This window comes from Bos javanicus, chromosome 15 (assembly GCF_032452875.1).
Source record: "Bos javanicus breed banteng chromosome 15, ARS-OSU_banteng_1.0, whole genome shotgun sequence".
NCBI classification, from domain to species: Eukaryota; Metazoa; Chordata; class Mammalia; order Artiodactyla; family Bovidae; genus Bos; species Bos javanicus.
Window position 1 is genome coordinate 56,974,970 of NC_083882.1, and position 18,417 is coordinate 56,993,386.

The following is an 18,417-nucleotide window of genomic DNA, read 5'->3' on the forward strand; positions in this document are numbered from 1 at the left end:
ATAACTGAATCACCTTGCTGTGACCCTGAAACACTGTAAGTCAACTATACATCTATAATATATATATGTATATATATTAAGAAACTGTTATTTCATATTCAGTCAGTTCACTTTACTTGCTCAGTCATGTCCAACTCTTTGTAACCCATGAACTGCAGCACCCAGGCTTCCCTGTCTATCATCAACTCCACGAGTTCATCCAAACCCATGTCCATTGAGTGGATGATGCCATCCAACCATCTCATTCTCTGTCATCTCCTTCTCCTCGTGTCCTCAATCTTTCCCAGCATCAGGGTCTTTTCTAATGAGTCAGCTCTTCGTATCAGATGGCCAAAGTATTGGAGTTTCAGCTTCAGCATCAGTCCTATCAATGAACACCCAGGCCTGATCTCCTTTAGGATGGACTGGTTGGATCTTCTTGCAGTCCAAGGGACTCTCAAGAGTCTTCTCCAAATGCAAATCAAAACCACAGTGAGGTACTATTTCATGCCAGTCAGAATGGCTGCGATCCAAAAGTCTACAAGCAATAAATGCTGGAGAGGGTGTGGAGAAAAGGGAACCCTCTTACACTGTTGGTGGGAATGCAAACTAGTACAGCCACTATGGAGAGCAGTGTGGAGATGCCTTAAAAAACTGGAAATAGAACTGCCTTATGACCCAGCAATCCCACTGCTGGGCATACACACTGAGGAAACAAGAATTGAAAGAGACATGTGTACCCCAATGTTCATCACAGCACTGTTTATAATAGCCAGGACATGGAAGCAACCTAGATGTCCATCAGCAGATGAATGGATAAGAAAGCTGTGGTACATATACACAATGGAGTATTACTCAGCCATTAAAAAGAATACAATTGAATCAGTTCTAATGAGGTGGATGAAACTGGAGCCTATTATACAGAGTGAAGTAAGCTAGAAATAAAAACACCAATACAGTATATTAACGCATACATATGGAATTTAGAAAGATGGTAACGATAACCCTGTATGCGAGACACCAAAAGAGACACAGATGTGTACAACAGTCTTTTGGACTCTGTGGGGGCGGGGGTAGGGGGGGATGATTTGGGAGAATGTCATTGAAACATGTATAATATCATATAAGAAACAAATCACCAGTCCAGGTTCGATGCAGGATACAGGATGCTTGGGGCTGGGGCACAGGGATGGTATGGGGAGGGAGGTGGGAGAGGATGGGGAGCACGTGTACACCCGTGGTGGATTCATGTAGATGTATGGCAAAACCAATACAATATTGTAAACTAATTAGCCTCCAATTAAAATAAATAAATTTAAATGTAAAACAAACAAACAAAAAAAGAGTCTTCTCCAACACCACAGTTCAAAAGCTTCATTTCTTCGGCACTCAGCTTTCTTCACAGTCCAGCTCTCACATCCATACATGACCACTGGAAAAACCATACCCTTGACTAGATGGACCTTTGTTGACAAAGTAACGTCTCTGCTTTTAAATATTCTTTCTAGGTTGGTCATAACTGTCCTTCCAAGGAGTAAATACCTTTTAATTTCATGGCTGCAATCACCATATGCAATGATTTTGGAGACCAGAAAAATGAAGTCAGCCACTGTTTCCACTGTTTCCCCTGTTTCCCCATCTATTTGCCATGAAGTGATGGGACCAGATGCCATGATCTTAGTTTTCTGAATGTTGAGCTTTAAGCCAACTTTTTCACTCTCCACTTTCACTTTCATCAAGAGGCTCTTCAGTTCGTCTTCACTTTCTGCCATAAGGGTGGTGTCATCTGCATATCTGAGGTTATTGATATCTTCCCAGGCAATCTTGATTCCAGCTTGTGCTTTCTCCAGCCCAGCGTTTCTCATGATGTACTCTGCATATAAGTTAAATAAGCAGGGTGACAATATACAGCCTTGACGTACTCCTTTTCCTATTTGGAACCAGTCGGTTGTTCCATGTCCAGTTCGAACTGTTGCTTCCTGACCTGCATACAGATTTCTCAAGAGGCAGGTCAGGTGGTTTGGTATTCCCATCTCTTCCAGAATTTTCCACAGTTTATTGTGATCCACACAGTCAAAGGCTTTGGCATAGTCAATAAAGCAGAAATAGATGTTTTTCTGGAACTCTCGCTTTTTTGATGATCCAGCGGAAGTTGGCAAAGTTCCTCTGCCTTTTCTAAAACCAGCTTGAACATCTGGAAGTTCACAGTTCATGTGTTGCTGAAGCCTGGCTTGGAGAATTTTAAGCAGTACTTTACTAGCGTGTGAGGTGAGTGCAATTGTGTGGTAGTTTGAGCATTCTTTGGCATTGCCTTTCTTTGGGAATGGAATGAAAACTGACCTTTTCCAGTTCTGTGGCCACTTCTGAGTTTTCCAAATTTTCTGGCATATTGAGTGCAGCACTTTCACAGCATCATTTTCCAGGATTTGAAATAGCTCAAGTGGAATTCCATCACCTTCAGTAGCTTTGTTTGAACCGATGCTTCCTAAAGCCCACTAGACGTCACATTCCAGGATGTCTGGCTCTAGGTGAGTGATCACACCATCGTGATCATTTGGGTCATGAAGATCTTTTTTGTTCAGTTCTTCTGTGTATTCTTGCCACCTCTTCTTAATATCTTCTGCTTCTGTTAGGTCCATACTATTTCTGTCCTTTATTGTGCCCATCTTTGCATGAAATGTTCCTTTGGTAGCTCTAATTTTCCTATTTATTATTATTATTTTTTTTACTTTACAATATTGTATTGGTTTTGCCATACATCAACATGCATCTGCCACGGGTGTACACGTGTTCCTCATCCTGAACCTAATTTTCTTGAAGAGAGCTCTAGTCTTTCCCATTTTATTGTTTTCCTCTATTTCTTTGCATTGATTGCTGAGGAAGGTTTTCTTATCTCTCCTTGCTATTCTTTGGAACTCTGCATTCAAATGGATATATCTTTCCTTTTCTCCTTTGCTTTTCGCTTCCCTTCTTTTCACAGCTATTTGTAAGTCCTCAGACAGTCATTTTGCTTTTTTGCATTTCTTTTCCATGCGGATGGTCTTGATCCCTGTCTGCTGTACAATGTCATGAACCTCCATCCATAGTTCATCAGGGACTCTGTCTATCAGATCTAGTCCCTTAAATCTATTTCTCACTTCCACTGTATAGTCATAGGGATTTGATTTAGGTCATACCTGAATTGCCAACATCTGCTGGATCATCATAAAAGCAAGAAAGTTCCAGAAAAACATCTATTTCTGCTTTATTGACTATGCCAAAGCCTTTGACTGTGTGGATCACAATAAACTGTGGAAAATTCTGAAAGAGATGAGATTGCCAGACCATCTGACCTGTCTCTTGAGAAACCTGTATGCAGGTCAGGAAGCAACAGTTCGAACTGGACATGGAACAACTGACTGGTTCCAAATAGGAAAAGGAGTACATCAAGGCTGTATATTGTCACCCTGCTTATTTAACTTATATGCAGAGTACATCATGCAAAACGCTGGGCTGGAAGAAGCACAAGCTGGAATGCAGGAAAAATATCAATAACCTCAGATATGCAGATGACACCACCCTTATGGCAGAATGTGAAGAGGAACTAAAAAGCTTCTTTATGAAAGTGAAAGAGGAGAGTGAAAAAGTTGGCTTAAAGCTCAACATTCAGAAAACTAAGATCATGGCATCTGGTCCCATCACTTCATGGCAAATAGATGGGGAAACAGTGGAAACAGTGTCAGACTTTATTTTTGGGGGCTCCAAAATCACTGTATATGGTGATTACTGCCATGAAATTAAAAGACATTTACTCCTTGGAAGGAAAGTTATGACTAACCTAGACTAACCTAGAATATTGAAAAGCAGAGACATTACTTTGCCAACAAAGGTCCGTCCTGTCAAGGCTATGGTTTGTCCAGTAGTCATGTATGGATGTAAGAGTTGGACAGTGAAGAAAGCTGAGCACCAAAGAATTGAAGCTTTTGGACTGTGGTGTTGGAGAAGACTCTTGAGAGTCCCTTGGACTGCAAGGAGATCCAACTAGTCCATCCTAAAGGAGATCAGTCCTGGGTGTTCATTGGAAGGTCTGATGTTAAAGCTGAAACTCCAATACTTTGGCTACCTCATGCGAAGAGCTGAGTCATTGGAAAAGACCCTGATGCTGGGAAGGATTGGGGGCAGGAGGAGAAGGGGTTGGGAGAAGTTAAGATTTCTGGATGGCATCACCAAGTCAATGGACATGGGTTTGTGTAGACTCTGGGAGTTGGTGATGGATACGGAGGCCTGGCGTGCTGCGATTCATGGGGTCACAGAGTCGGAGACGACTGAGCAACTGAACTGAACTGAACTGAATAGTGGTTTTCTCCACTTTATTCAATTTCAGTCTGAATTTGACAATAAGGAGTTCATGATCTGAGCCACAGTCAGCTCCCAGTTTTGTTTTTGCTGACTGTATAGAGCTTCTCCATCTTTGGCTGCAAAGAATATAATCAATCTGATTTCGGTGTCGACCATCTGGTGATGTCCCTGTATAGAGTCTTATCTGGTGTTGTTGGAAGAGGCTGTTTGCTATGACCAGTGCGTTCTCTTGGCAGAACTCTATTAGCCTTTGCCCTGCTTCATTCTGTACTCCAAGGCCAAATTTGCCTGTTATTCCAGGTGTTTACTGACTTCCTATTTATATGTATTTCTTAATATATATATATATAAAGAAAAAGAATCTGACTGCCAATGCAGGGGGCACAGGCTCAATCCCTGGTCCCGGAAAATTCCACATGCTGCAGAGCAACTGAGCCTGTATACCACAACGATTCAGCCTATATGCCCTAGAGCCTATGCTCCACAACAAGAAAAGTCACAGCAATGAGAAGCCCCTGCTCGCTGCAACTAGAGAAGCCCATGTGCAGCAACGAAGACCCAGTGCAGCCAAAAAAAAAAAAAAAAAGAACACAAAGTCTGAAATTTTCATGTCTGGCCAAAATGAGCAACAAGGCCTACAGTAATTCGCCCAGATTAAATGATTAAAAAAACTGCAAGATGTGAAATAACAATAAGCAGTGAAGTGTAGCAATCCTCGACTGAAGGAAAACAAAGGAAGTGAATGTTATGAATCTCTCATTTAAAACCTGGATATACTTTTTCAGGGTAAAGCACTGGGTGTGAAAACACAGTAGAGCCTGGCAGTATCCCAGACTGAGCAGAATGAAATGGCAGTTTAGGGAGATTAGTGTTCCCCTGTGTCTCTCATGTCTCCAACTGAATCAATAATTGCTTTAGAAGAACTTACCTGAGAGTAGGGAGAGAACCACACAAAATAAAGTGGTGAGTCAATCCCCAGGGCTCATAAAAGGCTGGGAATAGTTTCCACCAAAGCAGAAAAACTGTTGCATGTGGCACTAAGTAGCAGACTTAGAAGGGTATTTCCTCAGCACTGCAAAAAAAAAAAAAAAAAAAAAAAGTTAGGCCTACATTAAAGGCTGCTATGGTCTGGCCAAACAAACTTAAAGGTGAGCCTCAAAAGAACAGAAATATTAGGTTGGTACAAAAGTAATTGCAGTTTCAGACTGTGAGTTTTAAATCATTATAACTAGGCTCAAACACACCTTTATTAATCAAAATCGGAACCATTACAATCAACACATTTTTGCCAATGAGAAATAAGTTTATTGCTTTAGTGTAAAAAATCCATGCTTCAGGATTTGATGAATGCTAGGAAAGCATTTTCTGCACTCTGGTGGTTGTGGAAGTGTTTTCCCTGCAAAAAGTAGTCAAGATGCTTGAAGAAGTGGTAGTCAATTGGCAAAAGGTCAGGTGAATATGGTGGAAGAGGCAAAACTTTGTAGCCTAATTCATTCAACTTTTGAAGTGTTGGTTGTGTGACATGTGGCTGGGTGTTGTGGTGGAGAATTGCGCCCATTCTGTTGACCACTGCTGACTGCAGGCACTGCAGTTTTTGGTGTATCTCATCGATTTGCTGAGCATATGTCTCAGATGTAATGGTTTGCAGGGATTCAGAAAGCTGTAGTGGATCAGACAGACAGCAGACCATCAAACAATGACCATGATCTTTCTTTGGGTGCAAGTTTGGCTTTGGCAAATGCTTTGGAGTTTCTTTGTCCAACCACTGAGCTGGTCGTTGCATAAAACCCACTTTTCATCACATGTCACAATTTGAGAAGTGATTCACTATTGTTGTATAGAATAAGAGAAAGATGACACTTCAAAACATGATTTAAAAAAATTTTCAGTCAGCACATGAGGCACCCACGTACAGAGCTTTTTCACGTTTCCAATTTGTTTCAAATGTCAAATGACTGTAGAATGGTCAACATTGACTTCTTCAGCAATTTCTGGTGTAGTTCTAAGAGGATCAGCTTTGGTGATTGCTCTCAATTGGTCACTGTCAACTTTCAATAGCCAGCCAATACACTCCTCATCTTTAAGGCTCTTGTCTCCTTTGCAAAACTTCTTGAACCACCACTGCACAGTACATTCGTTAGCAGTTCCTGGGCCAAATGTGTGGTTGATATTATGAGTTGTCTCCACTGCTTTACAACCCATTTTGAACTCGAATAAAAAAATTGCTCAAAATTGGTTTTTGTCTACATTATTTCTATAGTCTAAAATAAACATAAAATAAATAGCAAGTAATAAGTCATTTGCAAAAAACAGAGCAAGAAATGTGCACTAAAATGTTTTAGATAACTACATTTATTAAGAATGTATTTCATTATCAAATGGCAAAGTTCAACAATGTAAAACCTCAATTACTTTTGCCCCAACCTAATATTTTCAAGTTACTTTACTGGGGTATGGAACAAAGACCAAGAATACATATTATTAGGGATGGTATGGGGAGGGAGGAGGGAGGAGGGTTCAGGATGGGGAACACATGCATACCTGTAGCGGATTCATTTTGATATTTGGCAAAACTAATACAATTTGTAAAGTTTAAAAATAAAATAAAATTTAAAAAAAAAGAAAAGTAGGCAACAAAGCAAAATTCACAATGCTTAGCATCCAATCAAAAATTCTGTTGTTGTTACTGTTTAGTCGCTATATCATCTCTCTCTCTTTGCAACCCCATGGATTATAGCCTGCCAGGCTTCACTGTCGCAGGATTTCCCAGGCAAGAATACTGGAGTGGGCTGCCATTCCCTCCTCCAGGGGATCTTCTTGACCCAGGGATTGAACCCGTGTCTCCTGCATCATCAGGCAGATTCTTTACCACTAGGCCACCAGGGAAGCCCGAATCAAAAATTACCAGGCAGATGCAATCCATAAATAGGAAATAAATAAGTCAACAACTACTCAGAAAAGTTTCAGATGACAGGTTTAGTAGGCAAGGATATTAAAGCTTCATTACAACTATATTCCACTTGTTCATGACAATAGAGGAAAGCAAATATTTTAAGGGAAGACATGGCAGATATTTTAAAAATATGTAAAGTGAACTTCTAGAGATGAAACATAATGTCTGAGATGACAAATACACTGCTAAGATTAAAAGATTAGACACTGTAGAAAAAAAATTAGAAAATTTGAGAAAAAAGAATAGAGAAACTATGAGCTGCAGAACAACTAGAAGCATTCTAAGATAAATGTGACTGGAGTTACTGAAAGTGAGAAGGGAGAAACTTAGAGACAAAAACAATATATGAAGAGTTAGTGGTTGAAAGATCTCCAAATTTGATGAAAACTATAAATCCATAGGCAAATGCATTACAAAATCCCAAGGAAAAGACAGACATAAAACTACAAAACACATCATAATCAAGAGAAAATCACAAAATCAGCCAGAGAAGAATGACAAATTACACATAAAGGAATAAAGATAAGAATGATTTTTGGATCTTCATGGAACAAGAATGACTTCTGGTGAAAAAATAATGAAAAGCCAAAAAAAATAGTGGAGCAACCTCTTCAAAGAACTGAAGAAATAAAGAAACAACTGTGTTACCCTAGAATTCAGTATTAGAATTACAAAAGAGTTACAAAAAGTGAAATACAAGATCTTTTCAGATATTAAAAACTGGAGAATTAATCAACAGGTGACATCTACTATAAGAAATGCTAAAGAAGGTCTGTCAATAAGAAGGAAAAAAAGTACCAGAGGGGAATGTACACCAAAAAAAAAGGAATGAGGCACGTTGGAAATATTAAACATATGTGTTGTTGTTTAGTCACCAAGTCGTGTCTGACTCTTTGTGACCCTATGGACCACAGGACACAGGCTTCCCTGTCCCTCACCATCTCCTGGAGTTTACCCAAGTTCATGTCCATTGCATCGGTGATGCCATCCAGATATCTCATCCTCTGTTGCCCCTCTTCTTCTGCCTTCAATCTTCCCCAGCATCAGGATCTTTCCCAATGAGTCAGCAGTTCGCATCAAGTGGCCAATGTATTAGAGATTCAGCATCAGTCCTTCCAAAGAGTATTCAGGGTTGATTTCCTTTAAGATTGACTGTTTTGATCTCCTTGCTTTCAAAGGACTCTAAGAGTCTTCTCCAGCACCATTGTTTGAAAGCATCAATTCTTCAGTGCTCTGCCTTCTTTATTGTGCAGCTCTCACATCTGTACATGACTACTGGAAAGATCATAGCCTTGACTATAAAGACCTTTGTCAGCAAAGCGATGTCTTTGCTTTTTAACACACTGTCTAGGTTTGTCATAGCTTTCCTGCCAGGAAACAATCATCTTCTAATTTCATGCCTGCAGTCACCATCCACAGTGATTTCAGAGCCCAAGAAGAGGAAATCTGTCACTACTTCCACCTTTTCCCCTTCTATTTGCCATGAAGTGATGGGACAGGATCCTATAGTCTTAGTTTTTTTAATATGGAGTTTTATGCTGGCTTTTCCACTCTGTTCCTTCACCCTCATCAAGAGGTTCTTTAGTTCCTCTTCACTTTCTGCCATTAGAGTGTTATCATCTGCATATCTGAGGTTGTTGCTATATCTCCTGGCAATCTGGATTCCAGCTTGTAACTCATCCAGCCTAGCATTTCACATGATGTACTCTGTGTATAAGTTAAATAAACAGGGTGACAATAAACAGCCTTGTAGTATACCTTGTGTAGGTATGAAAGAATGTTATTCATAAAATCACTTTAGATGATAATTGAATATTTGAAGGAAAAATTATAACCATGAATACTGCAGCTCATCACAATCATAGAAGTAAAACAAAATGTATGACAATGATAATTCAAAGGCCAGAAGTAGAGAAATGAAAGTGTACAGTTTGTTGCACAGTTCTTTACTACATGTTAAGTAGTATAATATTAGTTGAAGGTAGACTAGGATAAGTTAAATGTGTATACTATTAACCTCAATAAGGAGTATATAATAAACCAAAGGAGCTAAATAGAATTTAAAAAATATTAACATCAAAAGAAGGAAAATAAACATGGAACAGGAGAACAAAGCAAATAGTAAATGCCAGATTTAAATATAAATATATCACTGATTCATTTTAATGTAAATGAACTAAATGCTCCAAATAAAACAATTGTCTAACTAGATTAAAAGAACAATACTCAACCACATATGCTTTAGAAGAGCTTGGTTTGTTGAAATAGTAAGTAAAAGAATAGGAAAACACAAAATTTTATATGTATCAGTATTTCATTACTAGGATAATGCCATGTCCAACCAAAGGCAAAAGCTTTAATCATATACAATTATAATTTATTGCTCAAACATCTGAGCTAATCAATTATTCAGTCTGCTCACCTAGACCAGCCTCAGTTAATATGACCAGATAATTCTGCTCCATGTGACACTCAACTAGGTTGGCGTGAGTATGTTCTTATGGTGATGGAAATTATCTAAGAGAGCAGGACCAAGGTACAAACCCATTTCAACCCTCTGCTCCAAGGGATGTCTTCATGTCAGAGTCAAAGCAGAGTGTGTCAACTCATAGTAGGAGGCCACTGTAAAGTTGCATGGCAACAGCTATGAACACAAAGAATGGAATTAAAGGAAAAATGAGAATTGGGCCCATGTGACATAATCTACTTCACTATATTATCAGCAGATCAAAGAATCTTGAGGCAAAAAGCATTAGCAGAGACAAAGAGGGATATCTCATAATCATGAAAAATGGTTTTTTAGAAAAGAAATTTTCATTTATAGGCATCCAATCACACAGCCTTTAGAAGAGAAGCAGACAAATTCACAATCATGACAGGAGATTTAGCACATTTATCTCAATAAAGGATATAATAAGCAGACAAAAGTTCTCTAAGTAGATAGAAGATTTTAACAACTTGATTAACAAACTAATCTAAATTAACATACATAGAACACTGTCTTCAATAATCACAGAATGAACATTGTCTTCTAATGGAAATGGAACATGTTTTCAAAACTGATCATATATTGAGCCACACAACTGGTTTTAGTAAATATCTAAGAATTGAAACTGAAACTGTACCCCATAAAGTTAAAAAAAATCCATCCTGAAACCATACACAATAGGATGACCAGAAACAGGTGAATAAGAAAATTTTGAGCTCATCTAACATATCAGTCGCTCAGTCGTGTCTGACTCTTTGCGACCTCATAGACTATACAGTCCATGGAATTCTCAGGGCCGGAATAGTGGGGTGGGTAGCTGTTCCCTTCTCCAGGGATCTTCCCAACCCAGGGATCGAACCCAGGTCTCCTGTATTGTAGGCGGATTCTTTACCAGCTGAGCCACCAGGGAAGCCCAAGAACATTGGAGTGGATAGCCTTCTCCAGCAGATCTTCCCAAAACAGGAATCAAACTGGGGTCTTTTGCATTGCAGGTCGATTCTCTACCAGATGAACTACCAGGGAAGCTATGAATGGGCTTCCCTAATAGCTCAGTCGGTAAAGAATCTGCCTGCCATGAAGGAGACTCAGGTTCGATTCCTGGGTCAGGATGATCCCCTGGAGAAGGAAATGGCAACCCACTCCAGTATTCTTGCCTGGAGAATCCTATGGGCAGAGGATCCTGGCAGGCTACAGTCCATGGGGTCACAAGAGTCGGACACAATTTAGTGACCAAACCAACAAACAGATCAGTAGATAAGCGTACAGCTTGTTCAAAACACCCTCTGCTTCACTGAGCGAGTCTGCCTTATTTGTTGCAAAATAGATACCCTCCAAACTTCACATAGCTTAGGAACCTGGGGTCAGCTCTTGTCCAGTTGAAGCCAACATACACTAGTTGGGATACTAACCCAAAACCTGAGCCTGCTCAAGTATCTGATGTATGATTTTTTTGATGACAGAGGGCCACAAACTTCACCCTCATATCATGCTAAGCATCTCCATTTTTTGAACATGCATCTATGAAGAAGAATGTCACTCAGATACACCTGCACAAAATACCAATTGCCTCACCTTTTCTCTACCTCAAATTACCTTTTCTCACCCTATTTATACAACTTTTTTTATTTGGAGCATAAAGACCACCCTGCTTATTTATCCCATAAATATCTCAAATCCCTCACCTTCAGGGACCTGGAACTGAGTTTTATTTCTGGCGCTGAGATTTGTTCTCCTCTACAAACCCTGGTGTATTTGTGCTTGGTTTATTGCATGTCAAGCAAATGAAACTGATTTGGTAATAAATTTGGGGAGCCAGACATACTTTTTATCCATGGTTTGTTGATTCTTTGCAGGCATTATGAGCCTGTGGATGAGTCCAAGCAGCTGTCTGGTCCATTCGTTCCAGGGACCATTCCCTGGATTTCCCCTGGCATGATGCTGCTGACCTTTGGTATATTATTTTTCATGGCAGATAAGAAACAATTTCTGGGTCTGGAAGATACTTGATGCTAAAGCTGAAGCTCCAATACTTTGACCACCTCATGCAAAGAACTGACTCATTTGAAAAGACCCTGAACCTGGGAAAGATTGAGGGCAGGAGGAGAAGGGGGAAACAGAGGATGAGATGGTTGGATGGCATCACTGACTCAATGGACATGAGTTTGAGCAAATTCTGGGAGATAGTGAAGGACAGGGAAGCCTGGTGTGCTGCAGTCCATGGGGTCACAAAGAGTTGGGCATGACTGAGCAAATGAACAACAACAACCTGATTAAAAAGTACCTGTACTTAAATTTTCCAGATGGTGGGTTAGAGGCCCAGATGGTGGGAACTTGGTAGGATCATGGGCTAGAGGCCTACATTAACAGGGACAATAAAAATGTCACACTTGCAGAGTTCTTCTAAACCTGGGTTAATGTCCTGAGGTTTTGGTTTTAGATTGTTTTATGTTTTGGCCTTAGTTGTCTTGTCTGTCTAATATCTGATTGTCTTCTTTGTTAAACATTGGCTATTTGGAGGCTGAGAATTTGGAACTACTTTATATTCAAATGAAAATAAAAGAAAACGTGAAATGGTGTTTCTAAATCTCAGCTGGTTGTTAGTTTTAGTCACTAAATTGTGTCCAACCCGTTGGACTGCAGCATGCCAAGCCTCCCTTACCATCACCAATTCCTGGAGTTTATTCAAGCTCATGTCCATTGAGTCGGTGATCCCATCCAACCATCTCATCCTCTGTCGTCCCCTTCTCTTCCCGCCTTCAATCTTTCCCAGCATCAGGGTCTTTTCCAATGAGTCAGTTTTTCGCATTAGGTGGTCAAAGTATTGGAGCTTCAGCTTCAGCATCAGTCCTTCCAATGAATATTCAGGACTGATTTCCTTTAGGATGGACTGGTTGGATCTCCTTGCAGTCCAAGGGACTCTCAAGAGTCTTCTCCAACACCACAGTTCAAAAGCATCAATCTTTCAGTGCTCAGCTTCCTTTATAGTCCAACTCTCACATCCATACATGACCACTGGAAAAACCATAGCTTTGACCTTTGTTGGCAAAGTAATGTCTCTGTTTTTTAATATGCCATTTAGGTTGGTCATAGCTTTTCTTCCAAGGGGCAAGAGTCTTTTAATTTCATGGCTGCAGTCACCATCTGCAGTGATTTTGGAGCCCCGCAAAATAAAGTCTGTCACTGTTTCCACTGTTTTCCCATCTATTTGCCATCAAATGATGGAACCAGATGCCATGATCTTAGTTTTCTGAATGTTGAGCTTTAAGCCAATTTTTAAACTCTCCTTTTTAACTTTCATCAAGAAGCTCTTTAGTTCTTCACTTTTTGCCCTAAAGGTGGTGTCATCTGCATATCTGAGGTTATTGATATTTCTCCCGGCAACCTTGATTCCAGCTTGTGCTTTCTCCAGCCCAGCGTTTTGCATGATGTCTCTGCATATAAGTTAAATAAGCAGGGTGACAATATAAAGCCTTGACGTACTCCTTTCCCAATACGGAATCAGTCTTTGTTCCATGTCCCGTTCTAACTGTTGCTTCCTGACCTGCATACAGATTTCTCAGGAGGCAGGTCAGGTGGTCTGGTATTCCTATCTCTTTAAGAATTTTCCAAAGTTTGTTGTGATCCACCCAGTCAAAGGTCTTGTAGGTCTTCATAGAACCATTCAACATTAACTTCTTCAGCATTACTGGTCAGGGCATAGATTTGAATTACTGTGATGCTGAATGGTATGCCTTGGAAACAAACAGCGATCTTTCTGTCATTTTGATTGCAGCTAAGTACTGCATTTCGGACTCTTCTGTTGACTATTATGGCTACTCCATTTCTTCTAATGGATTCTTGCCCACCGTAGTAGATATAATGGTTATCTGAGTTAAATTCATCCATTCCAGTCCATTTTAGTTTGCTGATTCCTAAAATATCGGTGTTCACCCTTGCCATCCCATTTGACCACTTTCAATTTGCCTTGATTTAAGGACATAAGATTCCAGGTTCCTATGCAATATTGCTCTTTACAGCATCAGACTTTACTTCCATCACTGGTCACATCCACACCTGGGTGTTGTTTTGCTTTGGCTCCATCTCTTCATTCTTCCTGAAGTTATTTCTCCTCTGATCTCCAGTAGCATATTGGGCACCTACCGACCTGGGGAGTTCATCTTTCAGTGTCCTATCTTTTTGCCTTTTCATACTGTTTCATACTGGTCAGAATGGCCATAATCAAAAAATCTACAATCAGTGTTGTGGTGGGTGTGGAGAAAAGGAAACCCTCCCACACTGTTGTTAGTGGAAATGTAAATTGGTACAGCCACAATGGAGAACAGCACTGAGGTTCCTTAAAAAACTACAAATAGAATTATTATATGATTCAGCAATCCCACTTCTGGGCATGTATCTGGAGAAAACTGTAATTTGAGAAGATACATGACCCCCAGTGTTCACTACAGCACTATTTACAATAGCCAGGACATGTAAGCAGGCTAAATGTCCATCACTGAATGAGTGGAAAAAGAAGATGTGATATATAAGATGCACACACACAATGGAATATTTGTTGTTTAGTCACTAGGTTGTGTATGACTCTTTTGTAACCCCATGGACTGTAGCCTGCCAGGCTTCTCTTTTCTGGGATTTCCCATGCAAGAATACTGGAGAGGGTTGCCATTTCCTATTCCAGGGGATCTTCCAAACTCAGGGGTCAAACCCTTATCTTTTGTATTGTCAGGCAGATTCTAATGGAATATTACTCAGCCTTTAAAAAAAACTAAGGAAAAATAATAAAATACACATAATTCAAACTACTAGAAATAATAAGGGAAATATTTTAGCATACAGGAAAGATATGCGTTTTCAGTGCAAGAAAGTATGAAAAAATGGAAATGCATTTTGTTAAGGGAAAACAAAGTGATTTTTTCCTGATCCTGGTTATTTTAAAATGGGAGAGAAAATGAAGGTTAACCTAATATGGATACACTGGAGCAGGAATGGTAACCCACTCCAGTGTTCTTGCCTGGAAAACCTCCTGGACAGAGGAGTCTGGCAGCATATAGTCCATGGGGTCACAAAAGAGTTGGACATGACTCAGCGACTAAACAATATGTACACAGAAAATTGTGGAAGGTTGTTTATGGGAAAGGAACCCTGAGGAGAGTTTTGTAAGTGGTCAGAAATGGTTAGGATTAGATTGGATTTTAATTAGGTAAATGATCTAACTAGGGACTTTGTTATTAAAAGTAAGATGATGAAAGACTGAAGTTTTGGTGCTCTCTGTTAAGAGAACCAAGTTTTCTTGGAATACTGAGCTACTGTTGATTACAGATTTTACATTCCTCACCTCCTTTAAGTGATCTGTCATAACTTTATTTGCCTTTGAAATCTTTTAATGGTACTTTGGTTAAGTGAATAAGTGGTGCTTTACAGTCATCTTGTACCCTATTTGACCAGGCATTTTAAAGCCTTTTTGACAAAGATTTCCGACAAAATCCCAAGGGTCAAATTCTAATTGAAGTTTTTTGGGTCTCGAGCTAACTTTGGGATGCTTCAGAGGGCCGCTGAAGCATCAAAGAGAGAAATATTAAACTAATTAGGATTATTTGATATTTCAGACTACATGGGAAGCATTATAAAATGAGTGGTGATAAATCTTAAGTTGTACAGTATGGATAAATGTCATTAATATAAATTTCCTAGAAATCATGTGAAATTTCTAAAACTTGGATATGTCTGAGTATAGTATTATCAGTCATAATTCTAGCTATTATCTTTAAACACTGTATGACACACTGTCTGTCAAGTTTGTCAACTGCATTCCCATCAGATCTTTAACCAAGCTTTTTAAGCTTTTTCAAAGAGAAAAAGAGAGTTATTTATTCAAAGAGAGTTATTGTTGCATTCTAATGCATAAGCAAAAAAAATTTCATTTTAAGATTCATAGAAAGGACTTTTGACTAGTACTGCTGCTGCTGCTGCTAAGGTGCTTCAGTCGTGTCCGACTCTGTGCGACCCCATAGAAGGCAGCCCACCAGGCTCCACCCTCCCTGGGATTCTCCAGGCAAGAACACTGGAGTGGGTTGCCATTTCCACAGGTTTCTGTAAACATTCAGATCACACTGCTCAGCTGAATAACTACAGAAATCTAATGGAAACACTGATGTAACCCTGATGGTTCCTTCAAACTGTTAACAAAATATAAGATCAAAGATTAGGTACATTGGATAGAGTGAACTGATGAATATAGTTATACGTTTTATAGTTTTTATCTGAAATATTACTGGCTTTTAATCTGTGTTTTCCATATATGGGGAAAGCTTTCCCCTTAAGCTAATTATAACATATAGTAACCTGGTAAGTTATAACTTTGTAAGTAAAATTGAAACATTTATGTCTTCTCTACCCAATCCCTTCACAATTTGGAAACTCAGTATTTTTATTTTCATGGAAATATAGCTACTTGCATGAGTTCACTAAGAATCTGTTCTCCTTATAATGGGACACAGTAATAATGACTATATGACCATGGCTTTAAGTGGAATATCCTATTTGGAAAATACGTAAACTCAAATATGACTAGACAGCGTTAAAGAACTAAAGTGGACTTTATGGAACCATAAAGCCCCTTGAAAAAACAGTTGTGGTTCAGTAACAAAATCTGGAGGGTATATTCTCTGGCTACAGTTCGATCAAACCAGAAATCAATCATAAAAAGATAACTAAAAAATCTGACATTTGAACTATACACTATACTCATAAAAAAAACCATGGGTCAAAGGCAAATTACAATTATATGAGAAAAAGTTTTAATTGGTTGGTATTGAAACTGCAATACGAATTGCAATATGAATATTTCAAATACTGGCCAAAGAAAGACATTCTGAACAAAAGTTCTGTGACTGAGAGGAAGGTAAACTACTTGAATACTGAATGAAACATTCTAGCCAGAATCATTACTATCATAATTTCCCACATATCCACCAATTCTTTACCTTGCATCTATCAGCCAGGGTAACCAAATTCACATGAAAATTCAGTACTATTTAGAGAAACACTAATAAATATGATTTCTCTTCTAGATCTCTCCTATTTCCAAACCCATACATCCAAAACTCTACTGCAAACTCAACCTGGATTTTTCACAGGCATCTCAAAATTTAGTATGTCCAAAACTGAACCCTTGACTTTCCCTTCAAAATCTATTTCTCTTGAGGTCAGTTCCATGTTAGTAAAGGGCACCCCGGTTCACCCAGTTGTCCGAGCAAAATCCAGGCTGTGTCCATTAGGACTGAGAAAGTAAAACAAAATTTACCCTACAGACATAAAAAAAAAAAAACAAGAAAACTGGACAAAATGCATGAAACAACTTTCAGACATCTGACAAGGCAAAGATGAACAGTGACTCGAGAAGAGAAATAAAAATGCCATTCACACCTGCATGACGTACAGATAAGCCGAAACAGTGGCCCTGCCCAGGGGCTGCGGGGCTTGGTGCCCCCCCATCCCCACACCCACCCCACCCCATCCCGCCCTTCCTGCCCCACCCCGCCTGGGGACCGGCTTAAGTGGAAGCCCTCTGTTCTTAGCGCTGTCCCTTGAGCAGGGAAGGATGATGGCAGCGCCAGCTTCACTAGACATAGTGAGCTGACAGGGTAGAATGCCTAAGTTGTGCCTACCAAATTGAGAGTATTAATGTAGCTTCATCTTTCTAGAGATGCCTAAGGGGTAAGCACAGAGTTGTACTTACAGTGACTGCAATTCGAAACCTAAATCAGGAATACAGACTAGAGAAGGCCAACGTTTCTCAAGATGGCGGCCAGGCAGAATGAAGCGCCCAAGACTGCAGGTATGGGTGGGCGTGGCCAGGGGCGTGGCCTCGGATACCAAGTCAGGGACTGAGATGAAATACAAGGCTAACACCTGACCTTAGCTCAGAGCACCATACTTTAAATGTCTTTTAAGGTATGGACTGTTTTGTCTTGCTCTTCCTAAAAATAACTTACACATAAACTCAGTTCTTGTCAGTCATTTAGTTCAGGCATTAACTAACTTTGTACCCCAGTTTGTTATTAATTCTCTTTCTGTTTTACTCTTTTTTCTCAACTAACCTGCTTCAAAAATTTACACCTTTGTTTAATCTCTGATTCCTCCAGGCATTTCTCTAGCTCTCACCTTATTTCTGACTTTTAGACTTATATCCAACTGTTTACTGGTCATATCCATCTGAATGTCCTGCTGTAGACACCTCAGAGTCCATAAACCATAACCTGAAGGATCTTTCCGTCAAATACAACCCATTGCCTCTGTCTTCAAATCCCTAAATGACAAGATTTGAAACCAATATTTCATTTTTAATGCCTCCTTTTTCCTTTCCAACTCCATTCCCATGGTTACCTACCAAATTCTGATTATTATACTTCCTACTCATTTCTCCTAGACATTCTCTTATTGATTGCATTGCCCATTATTTGGGCTCCAAAAATCACTGCAGACAGTGATTGCAGCCATGAAATTAAAAGACACTTGCTCTTTGGAAGAAAAGGTATGACAAACTTAGACAGCATATTAAAAAGCAGAGACATCATTTTTTCTAACAAAGGTCCGTCTAGTCAAAGCTATGGTTTTTCCAGTAGTCATGTATGGATGTGAGAGCTGGACTATAAAGAAGGCC

At 39.5% G+C, this 18,417-nt stretch overlaps 1 protein-coding gene across 6 annotated transcripts in view; it reads right to left on the minus strand.

The window, feature by feature from the left end:
* The window catches only part of LOC133226897 (glycerophosphodiester phosphodiesterase domain-containing protein 4-like), a 136,383-nt gene extending 118,782 nt beyond the window's left edge, over nucleotides 1-17,601 (minus strand). For 5 of the 6 annotated variants that reach the window (XM_061380959.1, XM_061380957.1, XM_061380960.1 and 2 more), the window contains exons 1-2: nucleotides 17,494-17,601; nucleotides 5,246-5,389 (exon numbers count right to left, since the gene is read on the minus strand). The gene's annotated coding sequence lies outside the window, so the exon portion shown is untranslated. Of the gene's footprint in view, nucleotides 1-5,245; nucleotides 5,390-9,814; nucleotides 9,915-17,493 lie in introns of all 6 variants that reach the window. The other variant, XM_061380956.1, reaches the window with a different exon arrangement.
* Nucleotides 17,602-18,417: the final 816 nt, after the last annotated feature.